The sequence below is a fragment of the Podarcis muralis genome, chromosome 2 (genome assembly GCF_964188315.1).
Source record: "Podarcis muralis chromosome 2, rPodMur119.hap1.1, whole genome shotgun sequence".
Classification (NCBI taxonomy): domain Eukaryota; kingdom Metazoa; phylum Chordata; class Lepidosauria; order Squamata; family Lacertidae; genus Podarcis; species Podarcis muralis.
The window spans coordinates 110,951,818-110,971,004 of NC_135656.1; the positions used below are offsets into that span (position 1 = coordinate 110,951,818).

The 19,187-nt window shown below is 46.0% G+C and overlaps 1 protein-coding gene and 3 non-coding genes across 4 annotated transcripts in view; 3 read left to right on the forward strand and 1 right to left on the reverse strand.

Moving 5' to 3' along the window:
* LOC114592037 (uncharacterized) overlaps positions 1 to 19,187 on the reverse strand; it is a 41,028-nt gene that overhangs the window by 15,620 nt on the left and 6,221 nt on the right. The window lies entirely within an intron of this gene.
* Positions 15,746 to 15,818, forward strand: TRNAA-AGC (transfer RNA alanine (anticodon AGC)). Its single transcript has one exon. It is a non-coding gene; the product is annotated as a tRNA-Ala (tRNA).
* Positions 17,277 to 17,349, forward strand: TRNAA-AGC (transfer RNA alanine (anticodon AGC)). The gene has a single exon. It is a non-coding gene; the product is annotated as a tRNA-Ala (tRNA).
* TRNAA-AGC (transfer RNA alanine (anticodon AGC)) lies at positions 19,097 to 19,169 on the forward strand. The gene has a single exon. It is a non-coding gene; the product is annotated as a tRNA-Ala (tRNA).

Sequence of the window (19,187 nt, forward strand, 5' to 3'; positions counted from 1 at the left end):
CGCAGGTAAGGGGGGGGGGGAATCACATTTTCATTTTGTACTGTTTTATTGATTTCATTTTATGGATCAATGGCCTCGTTAGATAGTAAAATTCGTGTAAAATTGCTGTTTTAGGGGTCACTTTTCATCGTCTGGTTCCTGTTTTGGTGTGTTTCGTTTGTTAATTGAGTCCCTCGCTGCTAATCAGAGGCTTCCTGTTGAGTCTGCCAGCTGTTGAGTCCTGAGCACCCATACAACACAGAAGTTATATTTGGAGGTTTTGTTTTTGCTAGTTTTTTGCGTTTTGGTTTGTGTGGCTTTTTCGGTTTTTTGACTGTGACTTGTTCTTCATTTTATGGGACTGACTTGTGACTTCGCTTTTGTGACTGTGGCTTGTGACTTCATTTTTGTGACTGTGTGGAACCCAGTTTAGCTACTTGTTGATTGTGTGGCTGCAGAAATGGATAAAAGCCCCCCATCCTACCTGACTATCATCAGTGCAAGTAAGGGGGAAAAATGTTAATTTTTTTTCATCTAAAATACTGTCTTATTTATTTTATAGTACAGTACATTGATTATTGCCTTCATTTTATGGATCAATGGTCTCATTAGACAGTAAAATTTGTGTTAAATTGCTGTTTTAGGGGGTGTTTTTCATCGTCTGGAACGGATAATCAACTTTCCGTTACTTTCAATGGGAAAGTCCGCTTCAGGTTAAGAACGCTTCAGGTTAAGAACGGACTTCCGGAACCAATTAAGTACTTAACCTGAGGTATCACTGTATGCATAAAACCAGCAGTTCAAAATATACATTATTTTTAAATGGAAAGCTGCCTATTAAAATGCACATCAATCTTAATTTTTTTAAATTTGTTTTTAAAATTTGTATATTCTTCTTTACTGTCAAAACCTCTAAGCAGTTCTTATGGGAATAATTTGTCCTCACAAAATCGCAACCATTTGCCATACTATGTGGCAAAATCTCATTGGGTGACCCTGAAAGATCCCGCCTTATTCTTAGGGTTCTATGAGCTGGCCTTGGACGGAACCTCTTTCAAATGGAGGACTGCCAGTCCTGGAAATTAGAGGAACATCCTCTGCAAAGCAAGACAAGCTGGCCACCCTCTCCTTCCATGGTGTCCAAAGTCACCCTCTCTGCTGTGATTGTCACAGTCACCGGACTGAGCAACACCTGGTGCAATCATATCACCTGCTTGGTATTTGGCAGGCAGTTGTTGCGATGCTGCAAGAGGCAAAAGATTGCAGCCAGTGCCAGATTTAGGTATAAGCTAAACAAGCTATAGCTTTTGGGGGCCCCCCAAAAAATTGAAGGAAAAAACCCCTGGATGTACATTTCCAAAATATAAGATAAAAAACAAATATAGTGGTACCTCGGGTTACAAAAACTTTGAGTTGCAGACTCCGCTAACCCAGAAGTAGTACCTCGGGTTAAGAATTTTACCTCAGGATGAGAACAGAAATCGTGTGGCGGCAAGCGGGAGGCCCCATTAGCTAAAGTGGTAAAGGTAAAGGGACCCCTGACCATTAGGTCTAGTCGTGACCGACTCTGGGGTTGCGGCGCTCATCTCACTTTATTGGCTTCTGGGTCATGTGGCCAGCATGACTAAGCCGCTTCTGGCAAACCAGAGCAGTGCAGGAAACACCGTTTGCCTTCCCGCTGGAATGGTACCTATTTATCTACTTGCACTTTGACGTGCTTTCGAAATGCTAGGTTGGCAGGAGCAGGGACCAAGCAACGGGAGCTCACCCCGTCGCGGGGATTTGAACCGCCGACCTTCTGATCGGCAAGTCCTAGGCTCTGTAGTTTAACCCACAGCGCCACCCGCGTCCCTTAGCTAAAGTGGTGCCTCAGGTTAAAAACGGTTTCAGGTTAAGAACGGACCTCCAGAACGAATCAAGTTCATAACCAGAGGTACCACTGTAAAATAAAACCTACATACAGCAGCAGTGTTCTGTGTTGTGTAGGCTCCTATGATGTAAGTACAGTGGTGCCTCGGTTTAAGAACAGTCCTGTTTACGAATGATTCGGTTTGAGAACTTTACCTCGGTCTAAGAATGGAATCCAAATGGTGGAAGGGCAGCAGCAGGAGGCCTCATTAGGGAAAGCGCACCTCAGTTTAAGAACGGTTTCAGTTTAAGAACGGACTTCCGTAACGGATGAAGTTTGTAAACCGAGGTACCACTGTAATGGGCCCCACCTGCTAGCCTGCTCCCTAAAATATCACTTTGTTTTAGATACCTATTAGGTCCATAAATTACCATATAGCATAAATTCAACATAAAAAACAGTGACAATTTGTTGTTGACAAAGGAGAGCTGGACATATAAAGGGCCCCATTACCTTCAGTAGCTTAGGGCCTCATCAAACCTAAATCCGGCCCTTATTGCAGCAGGTGTATGACCCTAGTGATACTGTCTAGTTAAGCCCATCTGAATCTGCATTCGTCCAAGGAACTCAGAGCAGCAGACACGACTCTCCGCTGCCTTTATTCTCCCAACAGTCCTGGAAGGCAGGTGAGGCCAAGAGAAAGCCAATGGTCCAAGGTTACCCCGTGAGCTTCATGAACCCAGGTTTCCCTCCGCCCAGCCCAACATGGGTGCTGACTCTGTATAGAGAGGGTTAGGGATCATTGCTCAGAAATCAGGAAGACCAAAAGTTTAAGAAGGAATGGGGAAAATTTAATAAATTATATTAAAGACCATTGTAGTTAAAACCATTAGTAGGACCAGAATATCGCCTGTAGTTTAATGGTGAATTTTGGATACAACGGAGAGATGAAAGATCTGGATTATTATAAAAGATGCAGGAGAGAATGATTAACAGTAGGACCCACAAAGGGGAGGAGGAGAAGTCCAAGAGATTCCTTGGAGAACTTTTAGAAGACATCTGAAGGCAGCCCTGATTAGGGAAGCTTTTAATGTTTGATGCATTACTGTATTTTAATATTTCGTTGGAAGCCGCGTAGAGTGGCTGGGGAAGCCCAGCCAGATGGGCGGGGTATAAATAATAAATTATTATTAATATTGGAATCTACTTTTTATGTTGTATGTTGGATATATGTGACTGTAAAGTTTCAACCTGAAAAACCAAATAAAAATATTTCTAAGAAGAAAGAGAAAGAGAAGGAGAAGGAGAAGGAGAAGGAGAAGGAGGAGAAGGAGGAGGAGGAGGAGGAGAAGAAGAAGAAGAAGAAGAAGAAGAAGAAGAAGAAGAAGAAGAAGAAGAAGAAGGGATTATTTATCAGGCCTTAGGGCTGCATTCCACCCTGGGTGAATCTTCCACTTGTGGGTGGAACCAGAGGTCAAAGCAGGCAGGGCAACAAGCGTAAAATGTTGCCTTTGTCTAGTAGGCTAGTTTCTACATGCACTCGCACACAGAGGTGTAGCTAGGGGTTGGCAAAACTGGCTTCCACTAGGGTGGTGTGCTCAAAAAATCACCCCACAATTCTGTTCCCAGCTATCTGTTTCGGGATGTTGGGAATAGAGGGCAAAGGGGGCTTCAGTTCTTCCAATACTTTGGGGCAGGGGGCACCCCCCCAATATCGAGGGGGCTACCACCACCTCCCCGCCATAGGGCGCCCTCCACGAGCCCTAGCAGCCCAGGAGCCAGGTAGCAGCTGAGGCGAGCGATATCTTTGCTTTGCTCATCCCAGCATCCACCTGGGAGCTTGGGAGCTGGGTGGCGGCTAGGACCAACAAGTGTGAAGATTGCCCTCCATGCATCCTGCCCCTGCCTGGCACATGCTGGGCAGCATCACATGATGCGTCATGTGATGCATCACGTGGCCGCACCCCATCAATGGGGGGGGGGGCAAGTCAGCGCTCCTGATCTGTGTAAGGTTGTGTGTTTAGGCAAGAGATGGGAGCTGAGCAGTAGGAGAAATAGGCCTTTTCTGCACAGGCTGCCTATTTGTGAAATGTCTGGCACCTTCATTATACAGTGGTACCTCAGGTTACATACGCTTCAGATTACATACGCTTCAGGTTACAGACTCCGCTAACCCAGAAATAGTGCTTCAGGTTAAGAACTTTGCTTCAGGATGAGAACAGAAATTGTATGGTGGCAGCGGGAGGCCCCATTAGCTAAAGTGGTGCTTCAGGTTAAGAACAGTTTCGGGTTAAGTATGGACCTCCGGAACGAATTAAGTACTTAACCCGAGGTACCACGGTATAGCTTTAGCTGCCAAGTGAAAACATTTCTCCCCAGCCAGGCCTTGGGCTGATTAATATCCATAGCTGTCAACCTTTCCCTTTTCTTGCGAGGAATCCTATTCGGAATAAGGGAATTTCCCTTAAAAAAAGGGAAACGTTGACAGCTGTGTTAATATTCTACAGCCTTTTAAATGTGTTTGTGAGAAAGGGTGGGGGGCTTATTGTTTTCTTTTTATTGTTTTAATTATCTACTTGTGTTTTTTCCTTGTGTTTTCTCCTATGAACTGCCCTGAGATCTTACGACGAAGTGCCGTATATAAATCTAATACATAAATATATAAGATAATAACAGAAACGGCAAGGTGGTATGAAGGCTAACTGCCGGCTTGTATTATGTACAGTGGTACCTCGCAAGACGAATGCCTCGCAAGACAAAAAACTCGCAAGACGAAAGGGGTTTTTGTTTTTTGAGCTGCTTCGCAAGACGATTTTCCCTATGGGCTTGCTTTGCAAGACGGAAACGTCTTGCAAGTTTGTTTCCTTTTTCTTAACACCGTTAATACAGTTGCGACTTGACTTCGAGGAGCAACTCATAGAACACGGTGTGGTAGCCTTTTTTGAGGTTTTTAAAGACTTTGGTGATTTTTGAAGTTTTCCAAAACTTTCCCGACACCGTGCTTCGCAAGACGAAAAAAATCGCAAGACGACAAAACTCGCGGAACGAATTAATTTCGTCTTGCGAGGCACCACTGTATAGTGCTACCTCGGGTTAAGTACTTAATTCGTTCCGGAGGTCCGTTCTTAACCTGAAACTGTTCTTAACCTGAAGCCACTTTAGCTAATGGGGCCTCCCGTTGCTGCCGCGCCACTGGAGCATGATTTCTGTTCTCATCCTGAAGCAAAGTTCTTAACCTGAGGTACTATTTCTGGGTTAGTGGAGTCTGTAACCTGAAGCGTATGTAACCCGAGGTACCACTGTACTGTATGTGTGCGTCGTGATGCACCGCCACTGTCATGGCAAGATCAAAGTGGGAGAAGAGATTTTTTTCAGGAGGGGGGCAGCAAGGACTCAGGGGAGCCTAGCTGCACCTCTGCCTGCCCAGAGTTCTCTCTAACCTCCATCCAGACAAGGAAGAGGAAGGATCAGAGGGAAAGGACAAAGTCCAGCCAGGCAGAAACACTAAAGGATGGTGAAAAGGCAGAGGGGAAGGTGAGCGGCTAGGGAAGGGGTGTGGCCTCAGGACTGTCTTAAAGGCCAGGCACACTCCAACTCCCATCATTACTGAGTTCAGTGAGTAAGCAATTTGATTCAGGTCTCAGCTGAAGCCAAATGTATCAGTCACCTTTCTGAAACAATATGCAAGCAGAAACACAGCTGTCCTTTGAAATTTGCACTTACCCACCTTTTTGCAGTGCCAGGTGCCGGCCAACGCTGATTCCATAAATTCATCCCCAGTGCCCGTTACCCGACCCCACCCTACAAAAAGCATTATTCAGAAAAATCACAGACACACAAAATGCATTGTGTAAGGGAAAACCGCTGGCAAAAATGTGTACATCAGTCAAAATCACATCTAGAAATGTGTATGTTTGTGTGTTGGGAGGAATTTGTGTCAAATGTTGGTGAATTTTCGTGAGGATTTGTTTTAAACACACACACACACACACACACACACACACACACGACCCACAAATTGCTGCAGAAATGTGGAGAACTGAATTATGAACTGAGGGAACAAAAACCAGCTGGTTCTTCCACCTATACCCTGGAGCATTGGCTGTGCAAATAAAAAGTTTTACTCCAGCTATGCCAATCAATATCCCTTGGTCAAGGGATTCACATTTCTGTGTCGCCTCCGCTTTTGAACCCCTGAATTCCACCTGCAGTTCTGTTGAAGCTCCCTTGCTGAAATAGCTTTCTAGGCACATGGCATCGTGCCAACCTGGTTTCTTAACAGAACTGATGGGGTGTACATAGAAATATCTAAGTGCCTAAGTATCTAATAGGGACGCGGGTGGCGCTGTGGTCTAAACCACTGAACCTAGGGCTTGTCGATTGGAAGGTCGGCAGTTCCAATCTCCACGACGGGGTGAGCTCCTGTTGTTCCATCCCAGCTCCTGCCAACCTAGCAGTTCAAAAGCACGTCAAAGTGCAAGTAGATAAATAGGTACCACTCCGGCAGGAAGGTAAACAGAGTTTCCGTGCGCTGCTCTGATTTCACCAGAAGTGGCTTAGTCATGCTAGCCACATGACCTGAAAAAACTGTCTGCAGACAGATGTCGGCTCCATCGGCCAGTAAAGTGAGATGAGCGCCGCAACCCCAGAGTCGTTAACTGTCAGGGGTCCTTTACCTTTACCTATCTAATATCTGAATACCTGCCTGAACCTTCGCAGTGATGCATGGAAAAATGAAGGAAATCCTTTGTTTTGTTTTGGGGAGTTCCTAAAGGCCTCTGCCTCTATTGAAACAACGATTCAGAAATGTGGAAGGATAACATTGTGGTGTTGCATTTCCACAGTTCTCTTAATCCATCCTGGACAGGGCTTTCCTCCTCCCCCCCCCCCTTTTTGCAAGGCACTACTTTACGTAAAGCTATGGTTTTCCCAGTAGTGATGTATGGAAGTGAGAGCTGGACCATAAAGAAGGCTGATCGCCGAAGAATTGATGCTTTTGAATTATGGTGCTGGAGGAGACTCTTGAGAGTCCCATGGACTGCAAGAAGATCAAACCTCTCCATTCTGAAGGAAATCAGCCCTGAGTGCTCACTGGAAGGACAGATCGTGAAGCTGAGGCTCCAATACTTTGGCCACCTCCTGAGAAGAGAAGACTCCCTGGAAAAGACCCTGATGTTGGGAAAGATGGAGGACACAAGGAGAAGGGGACGACAGAGGATGAGATGGTTGGATAGTGTTCTCGAAGCTACAAACATGAGCCTGACCAAACTGCGGGAGGCGGTGGAAGACAGGAGTGCCTGGCGTGCTCTGGTCCATGGGGTCACGAAGAGTCGGACACGACTAAACGACTAAACAACAACAACAACAACTTTACGCAGTTATATATTAACACACCCAGTTTGTAGCCACGTTCTACATCTGAGATGTTGGCTAACTTTAGCTTCACAGGGTCTTCCTCCTTTTCTTTTCAGAGTTTCTAAGGTCCACTGATGGGCTTCGAAATCACGATCTCCTGACACTACCATTGCTCTATTAAGCACACTTTGGCCACTTCCAGGCTGCTGCTATTTTGCAGGTGGGTTTAAGGGCATGAGGCGGATGGTTCAAGGCCATAGACTCACTTCTCACTGTTTTCGTAGCAGAACAGGACATGTGACCCACGAAAAAGTCTGTCGTGCACCTATTATCAACAGAACAACAACTCCTACCTCTATGGAAATAAGAAAAGCCTTCTGGAATAAGCCAAAGGCCTGTCTAGGTCTGCACGTACTGTCCCCGTGAGGACAAGCTGCATATTAATATTATTTTTAATTGCTTTTATTATATATACTGCCCATCTGACTGGGTAGCCTCAGCCACTCTGGGCGGCTTCCAGCAAAATTTAAAAACACCACAAAGGGTCAAACATTAATAATTTCCCAATTAGGGGACAGCCAAAAGACCCTTGGAGCTGGAGCTCAGTGTCTAGGCAGAACGATGGGGGTGGAGACGCTCCTTCAGGTATATTGGGCCAAGGCCATTTAGGGCTTTAAAGGTCTGCACCAACACTTTGAATTGTGCTCGGAAACGTACTGGGAACCAGTGTTATTTGATCCCGGCAGTCGCTCCAGGCAGTCACGAGTCTGGCAGCTGCATTCTAAATTAATTGTGGTTTCCAAGTCCCTTGGTAAATCTACCAAAGAATAGGGGTGGGGGGTGGGATTAAGGGTTTTTTTCTGGATGACAAAGGGCATGTGTGCTGTGTCCCAATGGTAGTGGCACTCTCCCTTATTATGACAGGAAATGCTTTACCAGGGACACACACACACAAAAAAATAAAAATAAAAGAGGGGGGGGTCCAAGGAGGGTGAGTTCCCAGGGTGGGGAGTGAAAAATGTCCCTGTTTCCATCTGAGGAATGTTGGAGGGTCTGTTTGATGTGTAACTTCAAGTTTAGCTTTGCAAATAAATACGGGGTATTGCTCTCCAGTTTTAACTCACAGATTCTGGAGAGATTTTCAGATATTCTCTCAGCTGTGGGGTTGTTGCTGCTTGTTTTTGTTTGTTTGTGGTGTTGTTCTAGCAATGATGTAACCGAGCCCAGGTTGTCACAACTGCTCCCCTTGATGCAACTGGGTGAATGTTTCTAGAAACAATGCCTGCCCTCCAAAAGGCCTTTGTTCTGTCTCAGGGAGTGTCACCTGTCGCTACAAGAAGTTTTTACAATGGCTTAACAGGTGACTCAGTGGTGTTCCCCGCCTGCCTGCTGAAAGGCCTTGATGGGAACGACGGCACTGTCGGCCACCCCCTGAAGGAGAATGAGAAACATCTTTGTTATAATTTCAGTGGCCGAATCCACTTCAGGAGTAGAGGTGTGCAGGGCCGGCCCAAGACATTTGGCCGCTTGAGGCAAAGCAGAAAATAATAATAATAATAATAATAATAATTTATTTATTTATTTATTTATTTATTTATACCCCGCCCTCCCCAGCCAAGACAGGGCTCAGGGCGGCTGACACCAGGTATAAAAACAACTGATTGAAATCCAACTTAAAAACGAGATTAAAATACGACATTAAAACATTAAAATACAGCCTCATTTCGTAGGAACTCAAATCAAAAAGTTTTTTGGGGGGATGGAAATAGGAGTTCCATCACAGAAGGAGAAAGGAAAAAGGAAAGAAGGGGAGGGGATCAAGTTGATTCCAAGCCAAAGGCCAGGCGGAACAACTCTGTCTTACAGGCCCTGCGGAAAGAAAGAAATCAGATCCTGCAGGGTCCTGGTCACATGAGGCAGAGCGTTCCACCAGCGTTCCTGAGAAGGCCCTGGCTCTGGTTGAGGCTAATCTGACTTCCTTAGGGCCCGGGACCTCTAGGGTGTTGCTATTTATGGACCTTAAGGTCCTCTGTGGGGCATACCAGGGGCATACCTCCTTGCCATTGCCTCTTCCTCTCCTGCTCTGTCCCCCTTGCCTCTTCCTGAGGTGACAGGGAAGATGGCTCAGGGAAGCCCCAGCACTCTGAAAGGATCAAAAAGTAGGCCGGAGAGGAGCAGATGGCGGTGACTGGCATGGTACTGGGGCCGCCGAACCTGCCACGGTTTCCAGCTGTCCCCATCCTGCCGCCCGAGGCAATTGTCTCACCAAGGCTAAGGGGGGGAGGACATGAGATCCCCAGACCATCGTGTCATAGAAGGTGGGTATTTATCCTTCCTGTCAGGGAGCTGACAGGGCAAGCCGGTTGTTCACAGGTCAGAGAAAGAGAGAGGGACACTTGGTTGACGTGCAGCTAGCTTCTTTATTAAGGAAATCAGGACAAAGAACACACAGAGACTTCTAAGGAGTAATCCTGCCTTAATGAAGCAGTTCTTTGGGCTGACGTGTCTCTCCTCTTCCACTCCCTAGCCCTTTGTGTCCAGCCCCTCCCTCTGTGCTCTTCTTCTATACGGCAAGCCCCAAGGGATTCGCTCTGTGTCTGCCTGGCCCTGGCAACATGCAACAAATGCCTCGTTCTAGGCAAGCTGTCAGCAGAGAAGCCGCCAGAGTGGTCCTGGGCAAGAACTGCAGGCTCTACCTCCCCTCTGTCATCGCTGTTGGTGCCTTCACCCAAACTAGAAACCCCTTCATACTGTCTTGTCCCTTCACTGTCCCCCCAAGGGCCCTGCTTCTACCACTTCCCAGCTCGTTCCCTCCTCTGAGTTGTGGCCAGTGTCCCTCCACCAGTTCCCAGGCTTGAAATCCTTCTCCTCTGTGCCTTCCCGGGGGTTGGGGGGCTCTTGGTTGGGTCGATTCCACCGCTCTTCCTCAGTCCCTGACACTTCCAGGCTTGAAGTCTAAGTCTCTCAGCAGCTAAAAGGGCTTGCAGAGTTTGCTTTCATTGTCCTGCCTCTAATCCCCATTGTTACGGAAAAATCTAGGTGTGAGGCTGCTCAGTCACCCACCTCGCAGGCAGAGCCTGCGGAATAAAGGAAGGAGTCCAGCTACTGTTGTAAACAAAAATTGCCCTTTTCCCTTATGGGGTATCCAAGAGCCCATATAGAGTCCATACATAGGTTCCCTATTGGTAGGAGAGAATAATAGACGCCAACCAGAGAATATTGAGAAGCAAAGGAGCTGGTAAGCTTGATCTTTATTGATCTGTTGCAACAGGGTGCTCCCCTCACCCGCAGGAAAGGAGGAGGGACCCAGAACAATGGCACACAAGGCCTTATAAAGACTTTTGAAATTGCCACCCTGTAGATCAAGACCACCCCCAGAAACATCATACATACATCACAGAAGGGGTGTAACCTAAGACCACCCCTCAGATACATCATACCTACATCACAGAAAAGGCGGTCTTAAAACAGAAAATTGAATGTTGTTTTTTCTCCTGTCATTGTTTATCTCTTGTCTGGCAGGTTACTTGATTGGGTTGCCTGGGGAGCCTGGCCAGTCTTTTGTAATGATAAATACTTAGTTCCTGGGCCAGGTCACAGGCTCACACCCTATTCATATCTTAAATGTGCCCTTAAGACAGGATTTGTGAGGAAAGAGACAATGGGGAGGTTTCCCACTTTGACCTTGTAGAGAAAACATTTGCTCAGTTTAGGAATCAAAATGGTTCCAGGTTGGTCTTCCTGTGCTGATCTATGTATGTGCTGTTATGAACATTACCATATATCTAAGACCTCAAAATTCCTATCACACTACCAACCGGAGCAAATAGCTGTAGACCAAAGTTTATTGCGCAACAGGTTCAAAGAGGAATTTTGAACCCCAAGGATGGCGTGACAAAGACTTTCCCACCATATCCCAGAAAACAGTTCATACAGCATCATTGCTACATCACTGACATGTCACGAAAGGGGTTACACTAGCTTAACCTTGGCAAACTTGTCCAGACAAGTCCTTGGTACAAGATTAGCATAAGCAGACATGGCAGGGCAAGACTCAGGTATAAGATTAACATAGGCAAACACCACTGAAGTCCCACCACCCAAAGTACAAAAGAACTTCCTTTGCATGTCTGGACCCCTTGGCAAGTCTGGGGATGGGATTAAGCTTTCCTTGGCCAGCAATCAGCTGAGCATTTGTCACCTGTGGGCACTTTCTGGAGTCCCTTTTTCAAGGGCAAAATAGCGTTGGAATGGAGGACACTGGCAAAGGACTTAATTTTATATTATTTTTAAAGCTAGGTAACTTTCCTGAGCTGTCAAGTCAAAAGGATACATTTACGCATAATATTTGTAACATTTAACAACTTTAAAGATGTGCCCCTCCCCGTAAATTCTGTAACACCATACTACAGGAATATAAAAGTACATAAATATCTGCGAAGATCAAAGATTTCGCCAACACAAAATTGATTCGGATAACAACACCAGACCAGAAAGTCATATGTTGCACAAAGGTAAAACCCACATTGCTTGTTCTGCCTACTTTTGCCCCTGGTCCAGGCTCCCATTGACCCTTTAGAAAAGTGCCCAGAAATGAATGCATTTGAAAAAGGGCTGAAAAAGGCTCCTCATCTCTACAAAAGGTACCTTTGCTTCTGAGAGTTGATTCTGAGACAAAGAAACCTGGTTCTGCAAGTGTACTATGGGCATCAGCTGCGCACAGCACTGATTGTCCGTTAACTGTGATGCCACCATGACTGTCTCTCCCCCTCCCCCGGAATGGGCTTGCACTTGGAAAAATTAAATGTACACCTGATGCATTTTAAAACACAAATGGCCTGCCAAGGGCCAAGACTGACAGATGAACCAGTGTTTGATTCACGGGTTTGCATATCTGCTGTTTCAGTTGTCAAGCCAGAATAGAAGAACACTGCTGGAATCAGGAACACACAAGGAATGTGCCCCAAGAATGCATCAGAGATGCCTTAGGAATGCAAATTTTTTTGGATGGGGGGAGGGAGGTACAGAAACTGAATCACAGTTCTGCTCAGTGGGAATAAACATTATAACATTAGAGTGCTGCTGAATCAGGCAAACAACCATCTCGTCCAACAACCTGCTCTCACAGTGATCAAACAAAAGCACACACCCCACTTGTGATTCGCAGTAGAAAAAAATGGCAAGTCACCATTGGTGTTTCTCATTCCGTGTTCAATCCTTGCGACTCCAAAAAGAGATCAGGGGCACTTCTAGACTGCCATTATTTTTTGGTGGTTTCAATCACATATTTCAGGCTTCAGAGTTAATCAGGTCTTGCACAACAAACCCTCTTCCCTCCAAATTTTTACCCTTTTTTTGCAGACAGGAAAGTGGTGGGAAAGTGTACTGGAAAGAGTTGGATAACACTTGCCATAAGAATACAGTGGTACCTCGGGTTGCATACGCTTCAGGTTACATACGTTTCAGGTTACACACTCCACTAAGCCAGAAATAGTGCTTCAGGTTAAGAACTTTGCTTCAGGATGAGAACAGAAATCGGGCTCCAGTGGCGCGGTGGCAGCAGGAGGCCTCATTAGCTAAAGTGGTGCTTCAGGTTAAGAACAGTTTCAGGTTAAGAACGGACCTCCCGAATGAATTAAGTACTTAACCTGAGGTACCATTGTATTTCAACAAAAAATGATGTTGATAGATTGGACTCCACAATGCTGAGACTGGTTAATTCTTCATCAGGCTAGAGAAATTACTACTTTATTGAGGACAGAAAAAACTCTGTGTGGCCCAAAACTCTTCTGGGCACACTGGAGTTTTAACTCCTTGCTTTACAGATTTTCTGAAATGTATCTGAAGTCCTCACTTTATGATAAAACTATCTTCTTCTGCCATCTAGTGGCAGATCGTAGGGTATGCTCAATTTCGTTACGCCTCAAGGCAGTGAACAATCTATTTCAGTACAGTCGTAGCTTGGATCTTGAATGCCTTGCAACTCAAACGTTTTGGCTCCCGAACAATCAAAAACCGGAAGTGAGTGTTCCGGTTTTCGAACGATTTTTGGAAGCCAAACATCTGACGCGACTTCCACGGCTTCCGATTGAGTGCAGGAAGCTCCTGCAGCCAATCGGAAGCCACACCTTGGTTGTCGAATGTTTTTGGAAGTCCAACGGATTTCTGGAATGGATTCCGTTTGACAACCAAGGTATGACTGTACTGGCTTCAAGACACATCCACTGGGCTTTGACATGGGCCAGTCTATAGCACACCCAAAGAGAGTGCATTTCACGTGTGAACTTCACACTGGCAGTACCACAGAGATGTGCACAGAGTGCGAACACTCCACTAACTCAAGTTGCATGGACACTTTACAAGAATTTTCAATGTTATGTTGGTGGAGGTAGCAGACATTCCAATGAGGCACTGTTAGGCACGATGCAGTCTTCTTCAAGTTACACCTGAGATTGATGGCAAGATGGAAATTGGAATGTGTGAAACCCCTGTCTCTGGGAACATAAATTCCAGTTGGGTTCCTTGGTAGGTAGAAAACAGAAATGCAGAGAAGTAGGCAGTTTTTATATTAACAATCTGGAGGTTCGTTTTAGGTGGTGAACCTAGTTGCATTTTTAGAGAATGGAACAGACCAAAGTTCAGTTCTCATCATGGACTGATTGGACATGGGGGAGAAACCTACTATCCGTTCTGCTCAGGCACCACCACCGCAAATTGCAGAAAGACCGCAGTGATGAGTCCAGCCAGGATGAGAGCCAGTCTGAGATGTTTTGAGTCCAAACAATTAAACCCCTGTGTTGCAAACAATTATCAGTAATATCCAAGGCAACACGATGACCAAGTACAACAATGCAATATCAATATAAACTCCTTAAATAATCCTTACAGAACATTGAACAATATGAAAAACCAAATAAACAGAAATGTATAAATCTCTGAAAGTCACAAAATGTGCACTCTTGATGGATTCTCTTGAAAACGTGGAACCAAATAAACAGAAGTCTTATAAGTCTCTGAAAGAAGCAATGGGTCAGATTCTTATCTGATGAAAACAAGCTGTAAAGCTTTGTTTTATGATGTCCAACGCTACTGAAGTGGTCTGCAAACAGACGTAGTGAACAGTGATTCTGGATATACCCACTGTTTTGTAGAATTCTTCTTCAGCACAGCAGAAGGATACAGAAATGCTTCATAAACCCATCTATATGGTGAATGGAATTGTATAACAACAATATCTATGGAGCAGTGGTCATAAAATGCTACTCCCGAGTGGTACAGTAAAGCAAAGGACAGGGCAGTGATACAACGACTACTGTTTATATAGCAAACTCTTCATTTACTGTGCTTGCAATTGTTTAAAAACCAATTTGGGAAAGAAACTACTTTTGCCATTTTGATGGACCTTTATTGTTTGTTTACAGATAGTTGCCTTGGTGATATTATCTTGCGTCAACCACAGGAGGGTGGCAGGGAAGGTGCCGTGGGCACAGCAGCGAGGGTAGGAGTGCTGTGTCAGCAATGGGAGAAGCCATGGCGGGGTCAGGAAGAGGGTGGGGAGGTGGATCCAGATGTGAATGGCTTCCCCTCACCTCATGCACAGGCTGTCCCTGGCCAGAATCACCGGGGGCCAAAGTTTGGCCTAATTCCTCAGCCCAAGCATATTGTCTTTTGCATAAATGCTGAAGTGTCACCAGCCAGAGATGGTGTTGAACTTTCAGTGGAAGAGAGGAGAACTAGTCCCGCTGTACATCGGGGAGGGCTGTGTGGAGAGAGTCTCTTCCTTTAAATTCCTAAGAGTTTATCTTAGTGAAGACCTTACTTGGAAAATAAATACAACCCAGGTGGTTAAGAAAGCCCAACAGAGACTCCATCTCCTCAGAGTATTGTGGAAGAACGGTGTCAATCAGCATCTGATGATCTCCTTCCACAATAGAAAGTGTCCTTTCATACTGCATCACGGTGTGGTACGCTGGTTTGACATCAACTGATAGGAAGTGCCTACAGAGGGTGGTGAATACAGCACAAGATATTATGGGCTGTCCCATGAATCCGCTGGATGAAATAGCAGAAGAACGTTGCCTCAGGAGAGTGAGGAAAATTCTCAGGGATGATTCACACCCTGGCCGGCACTTTTTTGATCTCCTGCCCTCAGGCAGAAGATATAGAAGCATGATTAGTCGCACCAACAGGGTAAAGAACAGCTTCTATCCGTGGGCTGTTAGGCTGCTGAATGAAAATATAACATCAGGGCAACTGACTTTCGGGTTTGGTGGGTGAGCGTCAGTAAACAAGGGGATTTAAGACTAAGAGAGCTGAGTGGGGGGGGGGTTGCTCGTGTAATCTCACTGTATACAAGTTGTACAAGTGACAATAAAGTATTTCAATTTCTTTGCTTATCTGCTGCCATGCCTCTTTAGCTTCCATGTTATGCTTGTTGGGTCTGCCAAGATAATCTGTATGCTTTCGGCTTTAACTCCTTTTAGACAAAACAGAAGCCTCCCTGAACCACTTTCTTTCGTCGTATCTCTTTCTGTACATCTGAGCCACTGAAGCCACACGGTTGGGGAATTAGCTCAAATGGTAGAGCGCTCGCTTAGCATGCGAGAGGTAGCGGGATCGATGCCCGCATTCTCCAGTCAAGCTTCTGCTCCTTTTTTGCTTTTGCCGAACCTAGAGCAACGCCTTTCCAGCTCACGTTCTCCATAGCATTTCAGGCCCCTGCTTCCTTATTGGGATATCGTGGGGCCTGGGCAGCCAGTGAATTTAACTCAAACCAAAGAGCAGTTGCACCTTGGATCTGGCCTGTACTTAGGATACTGTGAGGTGGTTTTCCTGAGCAGCTGGGGAATTAGCTCAAATGGTAGAGCGCTCACTTAGCATGCGAGAGGTAGCGGGATCGATGCCCGCATTCTCCAGTCAAGACTCTAATTTCTCCCTTTTGGCGTGCATAGAGCAAAGCGTCTTCGGGTCATATTCTGTACAGAAACTCTGGCCTGGGCCCACTTTCAGGGATATTGCGAAGCTGGACAGCCAGGGAATTAGCTCAAACAGAAGAACAGCCTCATCTTGTATCTTGTGCTGTGGGCTGGCTCTGCTGGACAGCTGAAGAATTAGCTCAAGTGGTAGAGCACTTGCTTGGCATGCGAGAGGTAGCAGGATCGAATCCTGAATTCCCCAACCGAACTTCTGCCCTGTTCCTTTTTCAGCCTCCTTAGGTTGTTTTCCGCATGCTTGCAGAAGTGGCAGAATAAAACAGACTGCATCCGGGAAGGGAAAAAACTTGGCAAGCTTTACTGAGTCACAAGCAGATAAGGTGAACCACACAGATCAGGCCAGACCCTGGCAGAAATGAAGAACACAACTGCAGCTAACATACCGTATTTTTCGCTCTATAGGACGCACTTTTCCCCCTCAAAAAATGAAGGGGAAATGTGTGGGCGTCCTATGGAGCGAATGCAGACTCCTTAGCTTCAGCGAAAGCAACGTGAAGCCTCCGAAGCGCAGAGGCAGAGCTCCCCCTGCGCTCCGGAGGCTTCACGTTGCTTTCACTGAAGCCGCCTGAAGCCCCCGGAGCCCAGGGAACTCCCGCTGCGCTCCGGGGGCTTCAGGCAGCTATCAGAAAGCCTTTGGAGTGCAGCAGGAGTTCCTGCCGCGCTCCGAAGGCTTGCGGATGGCTGCCTGAAGCCTGGAGCAGCTGAGCCCATTTTGCATCAGAGGCCTCTAAATGCAACCAGAACTATTATTTAGTTCTGCACCCTGAGTGGCCACTGTCATTGCACCCACAAACTGCTTAAAAAGCAACCCTTATCCTGCACTGTGGGGTGCCATCCTTGGCCACCACTGCTCCAATGGTGCAGGGCATCTAAGCTCTGTCTCCTTCTTGGAGATACTTTTGGATGGTTCTGCTGGGCAATCAGCTCAAATGGTGAAGTGCTCTTTTTGCATGCAAGAGGCAGCAGGTTCTCTAACCAATCTTCCACTCTTTTCCTTTTGCCTAAGAAAACCTCCCTGGATCATTTTTTCTGGATCCATTTCTAAAGTCTGCTCCCTCCTCTCTTTTTTGTATGTCTAAGACTGGTGATGTTAGGCAGCTGGGGAATTAGCTCAAATGGTAGAGCGCTCGCTTAGCATGCGAGAGGTAGCGGGATCGATGCCCGCATTCTCCAGGCAAGCCTCCCTTCTCTTTTCTTTTGCCATACATAGAGCGGAACCTGGCTGAAACACGTTCTGTCTAATGAAGAAAATGTTTAAATGGGCTATTCCCCAGAGACCAGAAGGTTTCCTTATTGGTGTAATAGGGATGGAGCAGCTAGAATATTATATTTACAGAAATGGGAAGAAGAGAAAGTTCCAGTAAAGGAAGAGTGGCTTTTGAAACTAATGGACTATGCAGAAATAGCAACGCTGACAGCGAAATTAATAGATCAAAACGAGGAACTTTTTATAGAAGGATGGAGGCCTTTTGTGGACTATTTTAAACAAAAATATTACAGTCGAATGAAATTGCGGGCAGGACTCGAGATAAAAGCAGCGGAAGAAAAATGATAATATAACTTAATGGAGAAACTTTTTGTAATAGATAAAGATAAAATGCAGTGGAAAAGTCTGAGTAAAAATGCTGTGGAGGTGAGGGTGGGAAGTCAAATTTTGAAACAGTGTAATTATTTGATTGGAAGGTTATTGTGAAAATGTTTGGAAAAATAATGATAAAATCAGATAGATGATAGATAGATAGATAGATAGATAGATAGATAGATAGATAGATAGATTGTTGTTGCTGTTTACTTGTTCAGTTGTGTCCGACTCTTCGTGGTCCCAATGACCAGAGCACTCCAGGCACTCCTGTCTCCCATAGATAGATAGATAGATGGATAGATAGAGAAACATGTTCTGTGTGACATCTTAGATTTGTCATGCATGAGCCAGCAATGGCAGACAGCTCAGGTATTGTCTCCAACAGAAGAATAGTCTCTTAGTATGTAAGAGGTATTGGCACTGATACCCAGCTAAATTTCTCCTCCTCCTTTTGCTCTGCAGAATATGAGGCTAGTAGATTTTCCTGTATACAACACAGACAGAAGAATAGGAGAGACTTGGTGGCCGTGTATATCACCTTAAAGATGGTGACAGCTGATACACTACAGCCTCAGTGGACCAAAGACACGCCTGGCCATACAGGAGAAAAATTGAGTCCAGGAGCCCCCTCAGACTGCAAACCTGATCGCTCTGCACCCTGAGGGACCTCTCAGACCACACCCACCTGCAGCTTTAAAAGTTTAACTCTTTACTTGCACTTTGGGGTGTGATCCCTTGCCATCACTATTTCAACATTGCAGGGCACCCAGAGCCGGCCTGCAGGCGATAAGGCAGCTCTTCAAATGCTCCCCCCCCCCCCAGAAGTGCTTGCAGAGTCTCACCCTCTCTTCTCCCAGTGGCGAGGTTCTGTTGAGTCGAAGTGTGAGAGTCGTAGACTCCTGTGTTTGCTGCTCAGGAGAGCAGACATGCCTGGAAGTGCTGCGTGTACAGTCTGAATAAACTAGTGAGTAGGCACTGTTTCTTTCTTCTGTGATGGGACACCAGAAGATGAGTGTGCTCCTCTTAGGTTCTACAAATAAAGAACTTTTGGAGTCCCATCACTCCCCGGAAAGGTGAGAGAAAGATCCGCGCTCAGGCATCTGGGTCAGATGCATGCATAGGAAAGGTTCTGCCAGGCAGCTGGGGAATTAGCTCAAATGGTAGAGCGCTCGCTTTGCATGCGAGAGGTAGTGGGATCGATGCCCACATTCTCCAGATAAGCTCACAAGCTCTTCCTTTTGCCAGACATTCAACAAAGCCTCCGTAAATCCTGTTCTGGGTCCCTTTCTGAGATCTGCCTCCTTTTCTGTATGTCTGGCCCAATGGAGCCAGGCAGCTGGGGAATTAGCTCAAATGGTAGAGCGCTCGCTTAGCATGCGAGAGGTAGCGGGATCGATGCCCGCATTCTCCAATCCAGCCTCTACTTGCT